This window comes from Dermochelys coriacea, chromosome 25 (assembly GCF_009764565.3).
Source record: "Dermochelys coriacea isolate rDerCor1 chromosome 25, rDerCor1.pri.v4, whole genome shotgun sequence".
Lineage (NCBI taxonomy): Eukaryota > Metazoa > Chordata > Testudines > Dermochelyidae > Dermochelys > Dermochelys coriacea.
Genome location: NC_050092.1, coordinates 6,359,282 through 6,378,177, shown reverse-complemented (window position 1 = coordinate 6,378,177; position 18,896 = coordinate 6,359,282). Strand labels below are relative to the sequence as shown.

General features: G+C 43.6%; 1 protein-coding gene across 1 annotated transcript in view; it reads right to left on the bottom strand.

Annotated features, from left to right (window-relative positions):
* Window positions 1-18,896, bottom strand: part of LOC122457509 (mucin-17-like) — a 98,494-nt gene that overhangs the window by 14,228 nt on the left and 65,370 nt on the right. The window lies entirely within an intron of this gene.

The window sequence follows — 18,896 nt, the reverse complement described above, 5'->3', positions numbered from 1 at the left end:
GCCTAGAACAGAGGCTGACTATTCCCTGCCTCTTCCCCTGAGCGCGCCGCGTTCCCACTCCTCCCCTCTCTCTCACGGAGCTTGTTATGCCGTGAAACAGCTGCTTTGCGGCAGCAAGCGCTGGGAGGAGAAGTGGGGACGCAGTGTGCTCAGGGGAGGAGGCGGAGGTGAGGTGGGGTGGAGCGGGGAGGGGAGTTTTGCTGCCAGTGGGTGCAGAGCACCCACCAATTTTTTCCTGTGGGTGCTCCAGCCCCTGAGCACCCATGGAGTCGGTGCCTATGGGTAAGATTCTGTTCTTGCTGTGCTGCGCCTTTAAGCAAAACAGGTTCGCCTGTTTGTATGGGGTTAGGGTTGTGAGACTATTCAAGATGGAGGACCTATCTTCTCACTTTCATTTGTGTAGATCAGGAGAAAGGCCATCGAAGTCAATGGAGTAACTTCAGGTAAAACTGATCAGAGAAAAATGAAACTTTGAGGATCTGACAGAATCATTCATAATGACAATGACTACTCATTGTACCAGGGAAAGAGAAAGATGATAATCTATGACATAAAGATTCATAGATTCATAGATACTAAGGTCAGAAGGGACCATTCTGATCATCTATGGTGGTTGGGGCATTCACTTAGGATGTGGGAGACCCGATTTCAAATCAGTGCTCCAATGAGTATTTTTATTATTCATTGAGAAAGACCCATACCAGAATATCCCATAGCCCAGTGGCTAGGACACTATTCCTTCTCCACCTTGGGCAGAGGGAGAGCTAGACCTAGATCTCCCACATTTCAGGAGACTACTCTAATCACCGGGATGAAGGTCACAAGGGAGGTGCACCCTCCTCCCCTCCATAGCATTGTGTAAAATATGCCTGAGATTGAAACAAAAAATTTCAGATTGGGTCAAAATGAAACTTTTTGTTTCAACCTGACTTGAAATTTTTTAACTTTTCAATTCACTGAAAAAAAATGGAAAGTGTTGGTTTTGGTTTGACCTGAAATTAAACATTTTTATTTTTTAAATTGAATTGCCAGAGAACTGAAAAATCCATTATTCGCCCAGTTCTGCTCTTAAATCCCAATCCCAGCTCTGCTGCTGACTCAGCAGGTGGCCTTAGGCAGGTCCCTTCACCTTCCTGTGTCTCTGTTTCCCCATCTTTCAAACAGAGTTAATAATCTTTACCTCCTAGCCAGGGGGGTTATAAGGATTAATTAGCTAATGTCTGTAAAACACTTTGAAGACATAAAGTGCTAGTTAAATTGTAAGGATGAGTGGTATTGGCTCCCTGAACACATTGGTTTCTGTATCCCATAGTTCCCAAGCAATATTTTTATTATTAATGCTTCCAGTTACACCACTGATAAACCCTTCTTGAACTTTTATGAATCTTGAGGAAAATTTTCAAAGAGTCCTAAGTGACTTAGAAGCCTAAATCTCACTAAGAGTCAGATTTTTAAAGGTATTTAAGTGTCAAAAGATGCAGATAAATGCCTAATGGGATTTTCAAAAGCACCTAGTCACCTAAAATCTGGCCCTCAGCCGTCTTGCAGGTTTTATCCCTCTTCTTTATCCAAGCCAACAATTGAAGTGTTCTGTTCTCACACATATAACTTACTCTTACTAACCTTCCTCATTCCTTACTCGCCCCACTCTGTCTCTATTAAAACCACCAGCACCATATGTAACTAACACAGCTTCACCATATTCATTTGCCAGTTCCTCAACGTATTCATTTGTTTGTATTTCCTGTCCCCTTCGCCTGTTCTTTGTCTGCTTTGTGTCCTTCAGATTGTAAGCACTACCAGCGTAGGGATTGTCTCCTATCATGTTCGTACAATGCCCAACCCCATTTGGGGCCTGTGAGTACAACTATAACAAAGGGATTTGGACACCCAATTCCCCTGAAAATTAATGGAAATTAGACATCCAAACCCACTAAGCAGCTTTGAAAATCTCAGTCTTAATGTTTACTACAATTAATACCTTACTCCAACATACACCAAAATGGATCTTTTTGTCATTATCTAGAGAGGAAACCTGAAAGATTAATAACATTGTTTACTAATGAAACACCTGTATTTGTGTATCAATATGGTCATAGAATCATATAAATGTCAGACTGGAAATGACCTTGAGAGGTTATCAAGTTGAGCCCCCTGCACTGAAGCAGGATCAAGTAAACCTAGACCATCCCTTACAAGTGTTTGTCCAATTCTTAAAAACCTCCAGTGATGGGGATTTCACAACCTCCCTTGGAAGCCTGGTCCAGAGCTTAACTATCCTTAAAAAGTTTTTCCTAACCTAAATCTCCCTTGCTGCAGAATAAGCCCATCACTTCTTCTCCAGGTCCACTAAAGGCAGGACAACAATTGATCAGAGTCCTCTTTATAACAGCTCTTAGCATATCTGAAGGCAGTTATCAGGTCTTCCTCCCCCTCCCTCCCCCACAGTCTTCTGTTCTTAAGACTAAACATACCCAGTTTTTTCAATTTTTCCTCAGAGGTCAGGTTTTCTAAACCATTTATCATTTTTCTTGCTCTCTGGAATCTCTCCAATTTGTCCACATCTTTCCTACAGTGCGGTGCCCAGAACTGGACACCGTACTCCAGCTGAGGCCTCACTAGTGCCGAGCAGAGTGGGACAGTTATCTCCCGTGTCTTACATACAATCATTCTGTTAATACACCACATAATTATATTAGCCTTTTCTGCAACAGCATCACATTGCTGACTTATATTCAATTTGAGACCCACTATAAACTCCAGATCCTTTTCTCTCCTGTTATTCCCCCTTTTGTAGTTGTGGATTTGATTTTTCCTTAAGTGAAGTACTTTGCACTTATCTTTATTGAATTTCATCTTGTTGAATTCAGACCAATGCTCCAATTTGTTAAAGTTGTTTTGAATTCTAATCCTGTCCTCTAAAGTCCTTGCAACCCCTCCCAGTTTAGTTCATTTGCAAAATTGATAAGCATACTCTCCGCTCCATTATCCAAGTCGTTAATGAAGTCATGTCCGTCCTCTTGGTTCCAATGAACCGGAAATAGCAGGAACATATCACATATTACTTGTTACCCACCCACTGGTGAACTGACGTATGTCACAAGCCTGAGCCTTTTTCCAGTGACAAGGAATGTTGCTATCAAAACTGAGACATTGCTATATGAAAAGCTGTGCTAAGCAAATAGCACATGTCCCAACCACAAGGCACAGTGAATTCTATGGGAGAGATTAACAGCACTGATTAGGCCTAAGTACAGTAGAGGCAGGTGATGTGCAAGCTTCTCATCCACACAGCTCTCCCAAGCACCGCAAGCCTGATCTACAGAGCTTTGCTCGTATGCCGTCCCTGAGTCCTCACAAAGCTGTCTATGAACCTGAATGCAGACCCTCAGCACTCCTTGCCATTCCTTTACTGACTCTTCCACGCTGCTTCGTCAACGTACCTCGTTCGTGATGGACAGAAACCCTTACTATTACAGTGCTAGGTTCTCCAGTCAAATCTACCAGTGCTTCTAAAACCTGGCCGAGTGTTCTGATCCTGAGCTCAGTCTAGCTCTGACAGTAGGTCTGTAGAGGGGTGGTTACCTGCTCCGGCCCTGATAGGGCTGAGGCCAGCCCTGGGAAAGGGCTGGGGCTGTGGGGAAAAGCCCAGGCTGATGAATGAAGCAGCCGCAGCTGTGGCCAGCTCAATCAGGCCCAGCTGGCCCCAATAAGAGGCTAAGTATCAGAGGGGTAGCCGTGTTAGTCTGCATCTGTAAAAGCGGTAAAGAGTCCTGTGGCCCCTTATAGACTAACGGACGCATTGAGGCTGTGAGCCAGGAGCCCAGTCAGTCTTCCTCTTCCTCTGCCCGTAGAGGGAGAAGAGCCTGGCTGCAAGGTGCCGAGCAGGACACCTAGATTGGAGCAGGGCTGGGGAAGAGCCAGAGGAGCTGGGAGCTCTGGCCTGGAAAGCCTCAGGCTGCACGCCTGACTACAGGCCGAACAGGTGCAGAGGGGCGGAGGCAGCAGGTCCAAAACCCCCTTGCCTGTGATGAGTGGCGAATACACTGCAGTCTGCCCCTGATACAAGGGGCTAAGTGGGGACTTGCAGTAGCCCAGACTGAGGCGAGGTGGGATTAGAGGGTGGGGGTCCCCCTGGGTGGGGAGACCCAGAACCCGAGAGTGTGCGGGTTCTGCCAGGGGGGCAGCACCCCAGAGAAAGGGGCACCAGGTCCTGGGAGGGACATGGGGGCCGGCGGTAAGGTGAATCACCGGCCTGCAGAGGGCGCTCCGGTGGCTGGACGAGCTAATTCCTGACGACTACCAGCAGGAGGCGCCGAAGGGGTGAGTCCGAACCTTTACAAGGTCACAATCTCAACCTATTAGCAATCCTTGCTGTTCCAGTCCTGGACCCTTGGCATAGTTCTGCCAATGCCCCTGGATTCTGACTGGCATTATTCGTCCCCTTTACACTATTCTCCTAGCCCTGACCTCAGACTGGCTGTCAGGCCTAGTTGTGTGTGGTGGTTTTGAGATGGGATGTATGTAGGAAGAGAAACCATCACACTCACCTGGAGGAATTTTGCAGAAAGGGCCATTTGCTGATTTACCCACCCAATCTTTCACTATGAAATAATACATGCAGCATTTTATTTGCACGACTGAAATAATCCATGTGAATTAAAACATGGGGGAAAAACATCTTTTTCTGAACACAAAGCACTGGCAATATACAAAAACAAATATTTATGCATCCCATACTAGTGGGAATTAAAACGAGTCTAACTTGTGCATAGACTAAATAAACTAAAATCACTGGCTATATTAGCAATATAGCAGACTATTTCTATATAAATAGACTGAACACCTGTACTAACAGGATGATCAGCTATAAACATAATAATGCAGACACCCCTTTTAGTTGGTGCAAAGAGAAAATTCAATAGGAGCAGCATAGCACATTTATTATTTGTATTTCTGATGGATGAGCATGCACAGCCCTCTCCTGCTTTGATTTATTGCTCTGAATTACGTGATTATCCTTTGAGAGTGAGACATTACAAAGTTCTGTCCACAGCAGCTTTAGCTTTTCTTTTTTTCCTTCTTTTGCTCTCTCTCTTTCTCTATCTCCCTCTTCCCAATTCCCTGCTATAATAAATGTTCACTAGAAAAATGCCTCTGCTATTTTGCACCTTAATCTAGTATCTCTACGTTGCATGCACATTTATAGGAAAATAAATATTCGGAGACTTTGTGAAAAATCTCAGCACACTCCCCCACTTCATATTGCACTTCATATTCCCAGCCTGTTAAAAAAGCCTCTTCCAAACTTTATTATACACACTTACTTTATCCTTTCAAAGTTCTATAATTAAAATATAAAGACTCAGAACTTCTTACCTGTTCCACATGTGTGGAAATAAAGTGCCAAGATTATAAATATGTCCCGCAGAAAATATTGCACAGAGTGAAGTTTCCAATCCATCTTTGTAGCCTGAGATTATTTCTCCTGATGATCCGCTGCTTCAGTCTCCTTGTGACTCTGCTCCCTCTGAGAGCAGGTTCCAAATGTTGTTGAATTAACTCAGGTAACACAAGCATGTTGCTCTGTTAGCTTAGAGACTGACACACCTTAATGTGCTGACTAGTGTAATAAGCCTGTCTTTACCTGGGCAAGAAGCCTGTGGGCCAAAAGGCTTGATTTTACAATATTACAAAAATGCAGATATGCTTATGCATCTGTTCAAAACTTCCTACAAGGACCAAATCCCATAACTATCATCCTGCTATTTATTGTGCATGCAAATACAATCGGAGACAGCAGTGATAAAAGAGCCTGTGGCCCAGCAATAAATAAAGGTGGTTATTTGTTCTGGCTGAAATTCATCCATGAGCACAAGGACCATGGTAAGCCTCCCAGTGCAATGTAGCCATCCTGGTTCTGCAATGAAGGGGCTGAGTGGCTGTGATGGTTCCACATAACCTTGCACTTTGGTGAACAGTAGGCAGGTTCGGGGAACGATGGGACAGAAGAGTAGCCACTGGGTCCGTCACTACACAGACCTAGTGGTCACAACCGCTTGCATATGGGATGTGGAGAGAATTTGGATTTGGAGAAGCAGATGCAGAGAGGTGGCTCCATACCCTGTCTTCTGCTTAAGGCCAAAATCCACATTGTTGCATCTAAGAAAATCCATTTATTTTGGCTTTGTGCAGATTTGGCACCGCTGCAAAACCTTGTAGTGGTCACTGAAACATGGTGCAATTTAGGGCTGCTCTGGGCCTGGACCTGGAGTTTCACCAGCCGCTGAACAGGGGAACCACAAGTTGCCTCCGCTCTGTCTCTGTACTGGCAGCGCAGGGGTGAATCTGCAGGAATATTCCACTGAACGTAGCAACATTTCCAACAGATTTCCAATGCCTCTGCCTCGGATGGAGTTGACTCCGCACACCTCTGGGCCAGTATATTTCAAGTGGGACTGAGGTACCCATACAGACTTGTCCTGTAGCCTAATGATTGGCTGCCAGTCCTGGAAAATATGCAATATTGTGCAGTAGTTTGGCGATGTGCAAAAATGTCTCCTGGGACTAGAATGAGAACCACAAACTCATTAGGTAATAAAGAAATACCTTTGATTAAGTACATTGGACATTGATTAAGTGAAATTAACCCTATCATCCTACTTAAAGCCAATGTTTAAATATTTCAGAACACAGATGGATTCTTACACAGAGATCTCAATAAATTGCTAATCTGGAAAATTTAATTTAGGCTTGAGTAAAGACTGGGAGTGGATGTGTCATTACACAAAATAAAACTATTTCCCCACGTTTATTTCCCCCCCTACTGTTCCTCACACGTTCTTGTCAACTGCTGGAAATGGCCCACCTTGATTATCACTACAAAAGGTTTACCCCCCGCTCTCCTGCTGGTAATAACTCACCTTACCTGATCACTCTTGTTACAGTGTGTATGGTAACACCCATTGTTTCATGTTCTCTGTGTATATAAAATCTCCCCACTGTATTTTCCACTACATGCATCCAGTGAAGTGAGCTGTAGCTCACAAAAGCTTATGCTCAAATAATAAATAATAAAGTCTCTAAAGTGCCACAAGTACTCCCTTTTCTTTTTGTGTTTATCTTTATGGATGAAAAATGTTCCTAGTATACTTAACAGAGAATAATATTTGTCACAGGGGGTCAGATTCTTCCCTATTTTGAGACCTGATCCCGTGGTACAACGTGACTATTAAGGTATTATAACAGGCCACAGAAGAATCAGCCCATGTATGAGGCATGGCTAGGACTTCTTTTTGCCCCAGTGATCCGCAGCGGCATAGTCTCGTCGGACCAATGGCAATCAATGTAATGTACAGCAGTCCTAAAGCTGCTGTAAGTTATAGAATAATAGAATATTAGGGTTGGAAGAGACCTCAGGAGGCCATCTAGTCAATCCCCTGCTCAAAGCAGGACCAGCCAACTTTAATTCCTCAACTAAATCATCTCAGCCAGGGCGTCAAGCTGAGCCTTAAAAACCTCTAAGAATGGAGAGTCCACCACCTCCTTAGGTAACCCATTCCAGTGCTTCACCACCTTCCTAGTGAAATAGTTTTTCCTAATATCCAACCTAGACGTCCCGCACTGCAACCTGAGACCACTGTTCCTTGTTCTGTCATCTGCCACCACTGAGAACAGCCGAGCTCCATCCTCTTTGGAACCCCCCTTCAGGTAGGAACCCCCCGCCTTATGCTGAGGGCTGGCTCAGTGCACTGCTAGTTCAGAATCAACAGAGCACAAAAGGGGCTTAAAACCACCTGGGCAGCCCCTTCAGGCATTTCACTCTGTGCTCCTCAGCTTCGGCTGGAAATCTAGCCCAGAATCTGTGCATCAGCCTTGCTTACATCAAAATTATCTGCTTCTGCCTGACCACTGTAAGTGTCTATATAGCCTTCCAGTGAGCTCCATATGGAGCCTACACTGTGTGTATAAACTGCTAAATGAAATGAGGTGATGGATTTTCTGTTTCTCTTTCCAGCTGAGGCCATCCCACATCTCAGTAAACACACAGGTATAGAGTAACAAGTAACAAAGAATAATACGAGATGAATTGAAAGCTGAAGGATAATTTAAGTAATCTAATGTGCAGGGTGTTCGTTCTTCAGAACTTCCTCATACTTACCAAATTAATCTGCATCGGTCAAAAAAAATAACCCTGCATGGCCATGGGACTTTTTGGAGTTTCACTTTATCACAGCAATACAACTTTGAGGCAAGGGAAGGGGAAAGAGGCTAAGATTGTGCATAGCCTGATGCAAAACCAAGGGCCACCCGCTCCATCTGATAGCTCATTAATCCCTAGGAAATGCCCTGCACCAAGGTTGTGACCAAACGTGAAGACAGCACTAGACCCCATGTCTCCTTGTCTCTCTAGGGCTGTGCAATAAAACCGAGCATCAGCAGCATTTGGAAAGCCTCCTTTCCCAAGACCTCAGTAGATTCATAAAAGGAATAGAAGGAATAGACATGACAGTGGCCAGTGAGAACATCCACAGTTACATTAGCTAGGATTTTTATTTTAGAAGTGATGCGAACCCTCCTGTTTCAGGGCATACACCAGTCTCTGGCTGAAGTAATTAGGAAGAAAACTCCCCTGTGGGCAGGTTGTTCCATAATTGTCCACCTGAGAGTTTCATGCACCTTCCTCTGAAGTAGACAGTGGTGGCCGCTGTCTGAGACTTAGGTCTGCTCCAGTGCGGCAAATCTTAGGCTCCTCTAATTAATGCCTAGCAATTTCGTTGCCTCATAACCGAGTATGTACATACCCCTGTTGCCTTACTTAGGCAGTCAGGCTCAGGTACATTTTCTAGGCAGCTTGTGTTTCATTGCAGATGCTCTTGCCATTTGGGTGAGGCTGGTAAATAGTGCGGGTCAAGGTCAATTGGAGCAGCTGGAGGAAGTCAGGGAGGGGCAGTAGAAGGACACCAGTGCAATCTTCTCCCCCAAAAAGACAATGGGGGAAGTCAGGGCAACTTGAGAAAGTGCAAAGAATCAACATCAAGGTCAATGGGTGCATTAGATTTTCAAAAAATTCTAAAATTATATCGCAAGGGGATTTATTAGATTAAAAATAGAAGAGGCCTGATTTTCCACGGCTCTGTGCTCGCTGCCGTGATTTACTCCAGTGCAAAGTGGGTGTGAACTCTACCAGATCAGGAGGTACTGCTTTGCACTCACTTTGCCCTGGTGAATAATGACAACACAAGGGGCAAGGCAATAGAGAACCAGACCCATAATTGTGAACATGACAGCATCCCTTTAAGTGAGTTACTTGGTCAGGTTGTTCCCTCTCTGCAACACTGGAGGCATAATGGCTTTACATTTACAGTGTGGGTTCTGGGAAGTGCCAGCAGTTGTCAATATACAACAGTAACCTATAGGATATATGTGTTTTGCTGCTGCAGATCATGGTAAAAGGCTTACACTCTGAGGAATAGTACCTAACCCATGTTTTTTAACAGCTGGGCTGATGAGTAAGCCTCAAAATATTAATAAGCTTGTCTCTAAAGGGCATCATTTTCTTTACACCAGTTGGACATCTCAAGTGCAATTTTAAAGGTCTGAGGCCTGCATCTCATTTACACTGAAGTCCATGTACACCACTCTGGAAACGGAAAGGGATCTTTGTGAAAATGAGAATGAGGCTCTTATGCTGTCAAATGCTTTTAAAATAGCCAGCATTGCATCGATACAGTTCTTTTCCTCCAGGTGTCCTGAAATATTCTTTATAAACATTCATTCATTCTCATATGACACCTGTGAGGTAGGGCCAATGTTAATATCCCCACATTACACATGCGGAAGCTGAGGGCCAGTGAGTTAAATGACTTAGCCCAAGGCCCACACAGTAGCAGAACTGTGTAAGGTGGAAGCACAACCTGAAATCTCCTGATTCTTAGCTCTCAGCTTTTACGACTAATAATTACCACCACTCAAAGACACCATTGTTAGCCTCTCCCATATGGCTCCTTAAAAGTAGTATTTCTTTCCCTTTTAATTTTAGTCTTTCCCATTTCAGAAACACAGACTGGGGTTCTTTTTCAATACACAGTTGACAAGAACGTCTGAGGAACAGTGGGGGGGTGAGGTGGGGGATAAACATGGGGAAATAGTTTTACTTTGTGTAATGACCCATCCACTCCCAGTCTCTATTCAAGCCTAAGTTAATTGCTGGAAATGGCCCACCTTGATTATCACTACAAAAGGTTTCCCCCTCCTCCCCCCCACTCTCCTGCTGGTAATAGCTCACCTTAAGTAATCACTCTGGTTACAGTGTGTATGGTAACACCCATTGTTTCATGTTCTCTATGTATATTAATCTCCCCACTGTATTTTCCATTGAATGCATCCGATGAAGTGAGCTGTAGCTCACAAAAGCTTATGCTCAAATAAATTTGTTAGTCTCTAAGGTGCCACAAGTACTCCTTTTCTTTTTGCGAATACAGACTAACACGGCTGCTACTCTGAAACCTGCATTAATTAAGTTAGCATAATAGAGTTGAAAGCTAGAAGAGACCACCGGATCACCTAATCTGAGCTCTCGTATATCCCGGGCTACTAACACCACCCAGCACCCACACATTAAACCCAACAACCAAAATTAGACCAAAATATTACAGGCTACAGGAGACTAAACTATTATGTGCCAGGGGTAGAGGATACAAGGGACCAAGGTGCACCAATGCCAGAGGCCCCTGAAATGACAAGAAATTGATTGAGATATACCCAGATAATCCTAGCAAGTGACTTGAACTCCATGCTGCAGAGCAAGACAAAAACCAACGATGGTCATGGCGGGAAATTCCTTCCCAATCCCACATATGGCGATCAGTTAGATCTTGAGCATGTGAGCAAGAACCAGCCACCCAAATATTTGAGAGAATGTTCTGTACCGCCTCAGAGCACTGGTCCACCCTGCCCCATGTCCCATCTCCATCTGTGGCCATCCCTGATGCTTCAGAGGATGGAGACAAAAAACAAACAAACCCAGAATACATTGTGGGGGGTGGAAGGGGAAAATATCTTCCTGGCCACTGCAGGTGACTGCTGAAACCTTGAAGCATGGACTTTTAGGAACATAAAACATAAACTGGAAGGAACCTCCAAGGCTGCCAAGTCCTGCCCCCCACCAACACAAGCAACTGTGTCATACCATTGCATTCATATTTTTGTCCAGCGCTCTCTTAAAACTCATTAAGTTGTTTGCCCCCCGCTCCTCTGATGGTTAGAAACCTTCTAATTTGCAGCCTGCATTTGTTCATGGCCATTTTGTACCCACTTTTCTTGTGCCAGCATTGTCCTTTTGTTTCAATAGCTCTTCACCCTCTGTGATGTTTAACCCCAAAGTATTTAGAGAAAGCTATCATATCTCCTCTCCGCCTTCTTTTTGCTAGGCTAAACAAGCCATGCTCTTCCAGTCTTCTCTCATCAGACAGACCCTCCTGTTCACGAAAGATGTTTCTTTGTAATAAACTTCATTAAGGGTTTTCGTTAATGTTGGCTAATCCAAATTTCTGATAATTGGAATTTATCTGTTCAGTTTGATATTGTTGAAAAAAGGGGAAATATTAGAAATATGGCTATATGCTATTTACATTTTTGTGTGCTGCTTGTTTCCTCAAAGGCATGCTAAAATGCACACTTGATTTTTCCAGTAGTGTAGAATGGTCATATTTTTCTTTAACTCAGTATCAAAATTAAGAATTGGCTTTTGTGAGGATTTCGGTTTCACTTTAAGCATGTGCATAAAATTTACTGAAGTGGAGTCCTGAAAGGCTTCACTGAATCAGAGCCTTAGCCCTCTCTGAACAGGGATGGTCTTTGTTTTTTTTCTGTACAGTGCCCAGCACCGTGGGGCTCGGATACGTGACTGGGGCTCCTACATGCTACCGTTATGCAAATTAATAATGATTAATATTACTATTTTAAACTATTCCATTTGAGCAGATTTTTTTTAAAAGCAAGAAATACTTTGTACCCCAAAATTAGAATTGAAGTAGGCATGTGGAAAGCAGCCTATACTCATGATTCCATCTAATCCCCTCCCTCCCTCCACCCTTCATGCCTTCCCAATCAGTGAAGAGAGCACCTTGGATGGAGCCCCAGTGCTTCTCCTGGTACCTGGAGCTGAGATCTGGGTATACCTGACCCTATGCAAGAGCAGGTGAAATCCTTGCTCCCTCCCATTCCCTGCATGTCTGTGCTAGGGCTAATAATAACTAAGCCCTAAGTGAATATGTTAATTTTTTTAAACCCTATAAGCAACCTTTCCTGCTCCCACAAGTTGGGCTCCCTGGTACAAGCCCCATGTAATACTAGGCGCAGCTAGGCTGGCTAAAGATTAGGCAGAGTGCTGTGCTTCTGATCAAATTTGTGCTAGAATACAACCTTGGGTGCTTTGTTGAGTACAGTGATGTCAATGCGACTTCAGAATATTCGGAAAATTAAACATGTGCTGAAGTGTTTTGCTGAATCAGGACCTGAATATCTGGTTACAAAGCTGCTCAAAGATATATAGGTATTAGCCTAGAAACTGATGACATTTAATGATCTTTCCCAACAGTGATAAACCAGTTGCATGCAGACGAGAGAATTAGTAGGGTTTTTTCCTTAAATACATAAATTCAGTCTGCAACTTTAGCTCAGGACAAACCATAAGGTCAGATTGCTATAAGGAAAAATGTCCTAAATGCACTGTAAGAAAAGAGTAAAATAGCTCTGTGACTATAGGATAAAGTTATGGCTTTAAATACCTATTGGTACCTGGCTCTTGAATGCAGTGCTAAGAGGCAATGTGCCAAGGTACAGATTGGGTGAGACATTCTGAAGTGTCATTGGCTGATTTTAACATCACCACCTGGATTAGGTTTTATGTTGGAAAATATTTTTCAAGAATTCTGGGATATAAAACTAGGTTTTTATTGAAGTTGTTTGGAAACAATATAACCTGGAAGAGAAAAGCTTGAGAAATTTGTATGTAATCACTAGAACCCCTGAATATAAAATATAGCCTTATTATAGGTACAGTTTGGAAATATTCCATTTCTCTTGGCTACCAAAAAGCTCAGACACCCAGTGTAAGCTTCAATTTTGTTAAATCCATCTTATATTATTAATTTTCTTAAAGTATTTTTCATTTTCTTCCAACTTTCCTCCCTTTTTATTCTGATTGAAAAATTAACCTTGAAGATATTGGTATAGAATAGTAAATAGTTGCCACAATTTAGAATATTAAGTGTGATATCACTTTATCTAATGAATTATCCTGATATAGTTCATAACATCATCTTCCAGCTTGTGACATTTCCCACTGTATTAATATATTGGATCCTTACAGTTTGTGGCAACAAAATATAAAATATTCAAGATTATATAAATGTACACAATACCAATTTTATGATTATTCTGTACCTGACAAGGGCGCTGTAGAAAATTAAATTCTATTCTGTAATACAATTTGGAAGGAAAACTGAGAGAGTGCATGCTATCAAGATAACAGGTGCATAGTAATTGTACAGAGCAATCTTCTTCACACAACAGTGGTGCCATTAGACATGGATTGAAGCTCCATGGTAGGTGCTTCTAGTACATCTTTATGGAAATTCCTTAAGATATACAATCTAAAGTAAGCTATGTCAATAAATGACTAGGCAATGGAACGGAATGGCAGTGGAAAACTGGACATTGACATTTACAATGAAACTTGTTTTAAGCAACCACTCAAGGGACTAATAAACATGGCTTAGCAAAGGTGATCTAATAACAGGAGGGCGGAGTTGTACTGAGCATTGTGATGGGGTCAAACCAGACGGCTGTAGGAGAGTGGTCGAAGGCAGGAATATTAGCCCCAGGATAAGCAGGTCCCTTTTCCCCTGGTAACTGAACAGGAGTTACTGCAAGTTAATTAGGACACCTGGGGCCAATCAAGGGCCTTCCAGAACCTGTTAAAAGCCTCCCCTCCAGTCAGATAGGTGCACGCAACAGGAGATGTGGAGAGCAGCTATGCTACTGGAGAGCTGGACTGTGCAGACACAGACAAACGCCAGGAGGGAGACCTCGCAGGTATAGAGATGAAGACCAGGGGAAACCCTGCCCAACCAGGTGTACAGCCCTTCTGGACCCCAGAGGTTTGGGGAAAGAGACCCCGCCAGAGGGGAGAGACTGAACTGGCTGTCTGGCCTGCCACCACTACACCTGGAGAAGCAACCAAAAACTAAGGGGTTCCCCTCCCACTCCTCTCCCAGGAAGGCCGGGAGGAACCCCTGCTCCAACAAGGTGGAGACAGTAAACCCAGGGACATGGGGAAATCCCCAGGGAGAAAGGAATTCCCCAGCCCACCGCTAAGAGGAAGCGTGGAACCCACCGAGGCGGAGAAGGAGCTCTGCCACAGTATGTTTAAAGATATTTTGTGGTAAAATCTTAAAACAGAAAGTTGCCTAATAAAGGTGGTTTCTTGGACAAGTTTCACTGAACTTGTTTCAGGAGTGTGCTGGTAGAAGCCACTGTGTAAGGTTTGTGTTGCCATCTTGGATGGAATGGGATATTAATGCCCACCTTTCTAGGAGATTCAGCAATATGAACACGTGTTTGAGAAATGTTGAGAAAAAGGCAAACTTCTTGGTGAAACTCAAACTTCCCCACTAAATATAACTTGGCTTCCTTTTGTGTTTTTCCCTTCAAAGACAGACCCTTTGGTGTTAACCAGCTCAGATTTAGGAGCCACGGCATTATGGGTGTCGGAGGCTTCATTTTGCTTTTTTCTGATCTTCTCTATTTTGTCCCATCCCTCTAGGTCCCCTCCTGACTGACCAGACAGATACCACCCTGTCAGAAGGACAGCCTGCCTCACTGCTCTTCCTTGATAGCCTAAGAATCAAGAGAAAACCTGAAACTCGAGTCTGGAGTCTCCATATGACAGAAATCACATCTTGATTATGAACTTGATACTGCTCCATTAACGTTAATGGAAGCTTCGCCGTCGACCTTAGTGCACATAAGATCAGCCCTAACTAAATATATTTCATATTTACTAGAATGTATATGAAATAAACAACATACAGGACACTTACCATTTACAGATATGTCACTTTTACTGCAGTTTGGGTGGCTTCTTTAGTTGAAGATGCAGAAGGGCTGGCTTTTAAAGCAGCAGCCATATTAACGACTCCTGTTGTAATATGTGATACACATTCTCTTTACTGTTGTATATCTTTGCGTACATCAGCTGTCATCAAATCTTCTCTGCTTGGAGGTACTGTTTCAGGGATTGATTCTTCACTTTTATCTAAACTCCCTCCTGGGATGGTTGTAGCTGTGCTTCTGATTTCTGGAACTGGGGGGCTGGTGAATCTCTGTACATTTTAAAAGTGTTAGTCAGAGGTGCTGGTACTAAGGGTGCTGTGGGGGCTGCCACACTCCCTGGATTGAAGTGGTTTCCATCATATACAAGGTTTCCAGTCTGGTTCCATGGCTTTCAGCACCCCCACAATACAACTTGTTCCAGGCCCCTTGTTTTAGTAATGCGTTCATGAAAAGGTTTTGACTTCTCCACTAGCACTGGTGGTAGGAATAGCGGGAAATGGTTTTATTAGGTGTTGTCTCATTTTTACTTGAGTATGGTTAGGATGGGCGTAGTGTGGAGACGGATAAAACCTTTTTGGTGTAGCCCTTGTTTAGTCAGCTGGTGGAGACAAGTGGTTACACCTGAAGCTAGGCTTCCTGTGGTGGTGGCACTTTTTAACACTGGTGTAGTGCTTACGTTTTCTGTGGCTGATACATCCCAATTGCTGCTTCCTTCTGAAGTAATTATCCCAGGATCAGGAGTTGACGACTTTGCTGTGGTCATCATTTCATCTCTGCGGATCTCTCCTTGAACTGCTTATGAAATCAATTGATTTTTTTTTTTTTTGCTTTGCATTCTGCTATCTGAAAAATGATCTGAGTTTTTGAAATACAGATTTCAGTAGCATTGGAATTCAAATAGTTTGACGTGTGAGATGGTATGAGAACTGGCAAAGAGTCCTGTGGCACCTTCTAGACTAACAGACGTACTGGAGCATAAGCTTTCGTGGGTGAATACCCACTTCGTCGGATGCATGTAGTGGAAATTTCCAGAGACAGGTATAAATATGTAAGCAAGAATCAGGCTAGGAATAACGAGATTAGTTCAATCAGGGAGGATGAGGCCCTCTTCTAGCAGCTGAGGTATGAACACCAAGGGAGGAGAAACTGCTTTTGTAGTTGGCGAGCCATTCACAGTCTTTGTTTAATCCTGAACTGATGATGTCAAGTTTGCAAATGAACAGAAGCTCAGCAGTTTCTCTTTGAGGTCTGGTCCTGAAGTTGGTATGAAAACAGACACTCTTCCTCTGGCCTAGAATCCATAAAATATCAGGATTGGAAGGGACCTGCTCATCTAATTCAATCCCCTGCTCAAAGCAGGACCCATCCCCAATTTTTGCCCCAGATCCCTAAATGGCCCCCTCAAGGATTGAGCTCACAACCCTGGGTTTAGCAGGCCAATGCTCAAGCCACTGAGCTATCCCTCCCCCCATAAGCAGCCTGTGTCAGTGGCACCATTTAGAGCTGCCTGGCAATAACTCTACATTATTTAACTGGGTCCCTGATGTCCCTCACCCTCTCTCCTGCACTGAACATAGTTTTGGTCCCTGTATGTTGATGGGTTTAGCCCAACCAAGAATTAAATTCATATCTGCAAATTTCACATTCCACGCTGGCTTCAGTTCTATTCAGTTCACTTGGGGATTGCAGGGGGTTGGACTAGATGACCTCCTGAGGTCCCTTCCAACCCTGATATTCTATGATTCTATTATTCTATTTCTAGGTCCTGGATCTTATTTGTAAAGGTTCAAGTGGGCTAGCACCAATGCCACGTCAAAGGCCAGCTCACTCTCCCAGCTCTGTCACCGCAGCTGCATGCATTGATTTTATGGCTGGTGGAATCCAGATTCAAATGTCCAGGGGCTGGGTGTTCTTAGTTGGAGGTCTTTGGCTGTGGAATTTGCTATGACGAATGACAATGGTGTTAAAATCTTGCAATCTTCAGGATGCAATGAACAATTTATGTCGAAAAGATGGAACCCTTTTGATTGACCTCTGTATAAGGGTCTGATTCACCTTCCAGAGAGTTTTTTCACTGACTAAGAGCAAGACTGGAACCTCAGAGTGCACTACCATTCGAAACTCAGGTGCATTGAAAGAGCTGTGTGAAGGCAACTTTTTTGGTGCTGGCCTACCCTATGCTTGGATCAGTCAGCATTAATACGGTCTCACTTTCAAGGGCATTAAAATAATCCACAAAGATGTTATTCAAATAATGCACACCTCTAGTGCACAGTCAGGATTCCAATTTCCTGTAGTCCTTCATAATTTGACTCTTATCTCCAAACATACACCAGCAAATCTTGTGACCCACTTTCTGCCCTTCTCGTACTATTCAGAGCCCATGCCCAAACCAATTTCTTCTGCACAGCTCATTCACAACTGACTTGTGGATCAATTTAATGTAGAAAACTTTGCTGTCTCTTCATAAAAAGGGCTGTTCAGTTTGAATCAGAGAAATCCCATTCCCTCTCCCTTTCTTGGGACTGCTAAATGAGACTTGCACTTCTTGTCATTCCTGGTTCTTATGATAGATCTGAGTTCAGTCATTCTAAAGTCTAGAAAATTAAAAATGAGCCACCATGCTTGTTGTTTAGCTTTTGCTTTGTTTCCTATCTTCACTTTCCTATTATTCTTGTATTGCATTTAGCCAAAAATAAATTGGAATCATAGGGCCAGAGTGTCCCTTATGTGGGATTTACCCAGGGAGGAAACAGAAAACACCTCAAGATTTCTCTTGCATCATTCACTGAGGGGGAAGAGGTAGTGGAGGGAGACAATTTCCCCCTTTGGGAATGAGCAGGGGAGATGACCCTCAAACTAGCAGGTCTGTATGAATTTCAGTGATTCCACGGAGGCTAGGATGACATTCCTCTCCAGCACCTTTCAGTGCTGCCACTTGCTACCTCCAAAAGCCCCCTGAGAGGTAGTTTCGACCTACTTAGGGGAAACTTGACTAAGTTAATGCTGATAGCGGCACATGACTTATAGGAGAGGCTGAGGGAACTGGGCTCGTTTAGTCTGCAGAAGAGAAGAGTGAGGGGGGATTTGATAGTAGCCTTCAATTACCTGAAGAGGGATCCAAAGAGGATGGAGCTCGGCTGTTCTCAGTGGTGGCAGATGACAGAGCAAGAAGCAATGGTTTCAAGTTGCAGTGGGAGAGGTCTAGGTTGGATATTAGGAAAAAATATTTCACTAGGAGGGTGGTGAAGCACTGGAATGGGTTCCCTAGGGAGGTGGTGGAACCTCTATCCTTCGAAGTTTTTAAGGCCCATCTTGACAAAGCCCTGGCTGGGATGATTTAGTTGGGATCAGTCCTGCTTTGAGCAAGGGATTGGACTAGATGACCTCCTGAGGGCTCTTCCAACCCCAATCTTCTATGATTAACTTTCTTGTAAAAGGCCAAAGGAGTTGAGGGGAGGTGGTGAGGATATTGCAGAAGATAGCTGGCTCTTTTGGAGTGAGGGTGGCTCAGCCCATGTCAGATCTGTCAGGTTCTCATCCCTTCTGCTCACATTGGCAGAGGGTCCAATGGTTAGAAATGTGAAGCCAGATTCTGCTGTCAGTTACATCACTTTTGTTTACATCAGAGTGGTTGCATGGGTGTAACTGAGGGCATTGTTTGGCCCATGTCATGTTATTGTTCATGTTCTATTTACAGAAATAAAGATTGATTAGCTATAATCTCAAACTCAACGTTTCTTCCTTTTCAGTCACAGAATAAATCTTTGTCCTTA